The sequence below is a fragment of the Globicephala melas genome, chromosome 1 (assembly GCF_963455315.2).
Source record: "Globicephala melas chromosome 1, mGloMel1.2, whole genome shotgun sequence".
Classification (NCBI taxonomy): Eukaryota; Metazoa; Chordata; class Mammalia; order Artiodactyla; family Delphinidae; genus Globicephala; species Globicephala melas.
In genome coordinates this window covers 173,500,382-173,503,854 of record NC_083314.1, presented here as the reverse complement: position 1 = coordinate 173,503,854, position 3,473 = coordinate 173,500,382, and the positions used below count along the sequence as shown (strand labels likewise).

The 3,473-nt window shown below is 37.7% G+C and overlaps 1 pseudogene; it reads left to right on the top strand.

Annotated features, from left to right (window-relative positions):
* The first annotated feature begins 2,351 nt into the window (after positions 1 to 2,351).
* LOC115858078 (metallothionein-1E pseudogene) lies at positions 2,352 to 2,537 on the top strand (annotated as a pseudogene).
* The last annotated feature ends 936 nt before the right edge of the window (positions 2,538 to 3,473 follow it).

The following is a 3,473-nucleotide window of genomic DNA, read 5'->3' as shown; positions in this document are numbered from 1 at the left end:
ACTTGAAGATAAATCAGTAGTCTCCAAACTGAAAAACACAGTTTGAGGGAAAAGACTGAGGAAACATCGACAGAATCTCAGAAATCTTCAGGACAATATCAAGCACTGCAACATATGTTTCATTATAGCCCCAAGAGAGAAAAGAGATAAGTGGGGAGAAAAATATTTGAAGTATAATGGCCAAAATCTTCCCAAATTTGGTGAAAACATTGGCTAAAAGATCCAAGAAACTCAACAAGAAGGATAAACTCACAGAATCACACCTAGATACATCATAGTCACACTGCTCAAAGACAACGATAAAATCTTGAAAGCAGCAAGAGAAAAAAGACACATCACATATTGAGGAACAATGATATGATAAGCAGCTGAGTTCTCACCAGAAATAATGGAGGCCAGAAAACATTGGAATGACATATTCAAAGTGCTGAGGAAAAATCTTGTCAACAAAGAATTCTCTATGTAGTAAAATTATCCTTCAAAATAAGGGTGAAATAAAGACATCTACAGATAAATAAACACTGAGCAAATTTGTTGCTAGAAGATCTGCATTACAATAAAAACTAAAGGAAAACTGAATAAAAACTTTTAACTAAAGGGAAATGATACCTGCAGTAATCCAAATACATATGCTGGAATTAAGAGCACTGAAATTGGTAACTGTGTGATATATTTTTTCTTTTGTTTTATTAATTTCTTTAAAATATATATGACTGTTTAAAGCAAAAATTATTACACTGTGTATCTAGGTTTGTAACACATATAGGTGTAATATATGTGATAACAATAGCACAAAGAAAGGTGGGTAATTGAACTACAATACTGCAAATTTGGTGAAAGTTAGTCATTATTCATTTGTATTAGATTGTGATAAGGTAAAAGTGTATATTGCAATGCCTAGAGAAATCATTAAAAACCTACAAAAATATCAAAAAAATAGAATTAAAATCATGCATTTTAAAAGATTTGTTAGTGGGTACAGAGGGAACATATCTCAACATAGTAAAAGATATTTATGACAAACCTAAAACCAATTTAAAACTCAATGGTGAAAACCTGAAAGCTTTCTTGCTCAAATCCAGAACAAGACAAGGATGCCCACTCTCACCACTTCTATTCAACATAGTATTAGAAGTCTTAGCCACAGCAATTAGACAAGAAAATGAAATAAAATGTATCCAAATTGAAAAGGAAGAGGTAAAATTGTCATTGTATGCAGATGACATGATGCTATATATAGAAAAACCTTGGGACTTCTCTGGTGGTGCAGTGGTTAAGAATCCACCTGCCAATGCAAGGGACATTGGTTCGATCCCTGTTCTGGGAAGATCCCACATGCTATGGAGCAACTAAGCCCATGCACAACAGCTACTGAGCCTGCGCTCTGGAGCCCACGAACCACAACAACTGAGCCTGCGAGCCACAACTACTGAAGCTCATGCACCTAGAGCCCATGCTCCGCAACAAGAGAAGCCACTGCAATGAGAAGCAACAAAGAGTAGCCCCCGCTCGCTGCAACTAGAGAAAACCTGCGTGCAGCAACAAAGACCCAATGCAACCAAAATAAAAATAAAGAAAAAGTAAATTAAAAAGAAAAACCCTAAAGACTCCACACAAAAACTACTAGAATTGATAAACAAATTCATCAAGGTAGCAGGATACAAGATTAACATATAGAAATATTGGTTGCATTTCTTAACACTAACAATGAAATATCGGAAAAGGAATGTAAAAAAAAAAAAATACCTTTTAAAATTGCGCACACAAAACAATAAAATACTTAGGAATAAACCTGACCAAGGAGGTGAAAGACTGATATGCTGAGAACTATAAAACATTAATAAAGGAAATTGAAGATGATTCAAAGAAACGGAATGATATCCCATGCTCTTGGATTGGAAGAAGTAATACTGTTAAAATGGAAAAAAAAATGGTACTGATGAACCTAGTTACAGGGTAGGAATAAAGAGCAAGACATAGAGAATGGACTTGAGGACACGGGGTGGGAGGGTGAAGCTGGGGTGAAGTGAGAGTAGCATCTACATACGTACACTACTGAATGGAAAATAGTTAGCTAGTGGGAAGCAGCAGCATAGCACAGGGAGATCAGCTCGGTGCTTTGCATTGACCTAGAGGGTTGGGATAGGGAGGGTGGGAGGGAGGCTCAAGAGGGAGGGGATATGGGGACATGTGTAGGCATATGGCTGATTCGCTTTGGTGTACAGCAGAAACTAACAAAGTACTGTGAAGCAATTATACTCCAGTAAAGATCTATTTAAGCATGCCCCCTCAATGTCCTTGCCATGTTTTGTGCTGCAGTCTCTGGACCCCAGCCTCTGCTTCCTCTCGCCATGGATCCCAACTGCTCCTGTGCCACAGGTGGATCCTGCACGTGTGCCGGCTCCTGCAAATGCAAAGAGTGCAAATGCACCTCCTGCAAAAAGAGCTGCTGCTCCTGCTGCCCTGTGAGCTATGCCAAGTGTGCCCAGGGCTGTGTCTGCAAAGGGGCCTCAGACGAGGGCAGCTGCTGTGCCTGAAGGAGGGGAGAGCCTGCTCCCAGGTGTAAATAGAGCAACGTGCACAAACCTCCATTTTTTTTATACAACCTGACACGTTTGCTACATTCCTCTTTTTTTTTTTTTTGTCCTATAAAATACAAGAATGATAATAAAAGTGGTTGGCTTAAAAAAATCTATTTTAAAAAATATTTATATATTGTTAAAATGGCCATACTACCCAAAGCAATTTACAGATTTAATGCAATACCTACCAAATTACCCATGACATTTTTCACAGAACTAGAACAAATAATCCTAAAATTTATATGGAACCATAAAAGACTCAGAATTGCCAAAGCAATCCTGAGGAAAAAGAACAAAGCAGGAGGCATAACCCTCCCAGACTTCAGACAATTCTACAAAGCTCCAGAAATCAAAACAGCATGGTATTGGCACAAAAACAGACATATGGATCAATGGAACAGAATAGAGAGCCCAGAAATAAACCAACACACCTATGGTCAATTAATCTTCAACAAAGGAGGCAAGAATATACAATGGGAAAAAGACAGTCTCTTCAGCAAGTGGTGTTGGGAAAGTTGGACAGCCACATGTAAATCAGTGAAGTTAGAACAAACCCTCACACCATACACAAAAATAAACTCAAAATGGCCTAAAGACTTAAACATAAGACATGACACCATGAAACTCCTAGAAGAGATCATAGGCAAAACATTCTCTGACATAAATCATACCAATGTTTCCGTAGGTCAGTCTACACTAGAAATAAAAACAAAAATAAACAAATGGGGCCTAATCAAACTTTCCAGCTTTTGCACAGCAAAGGTAACCATAAACAAAACAAAAAAACAACCTATGGAATGGGAGAAAATATTTGCAAACAATGGCACTGACAAGGGCTTAATTTCCAAAATATGCAAACAGCACATACAACTCAACAACAAAAAAACAAAC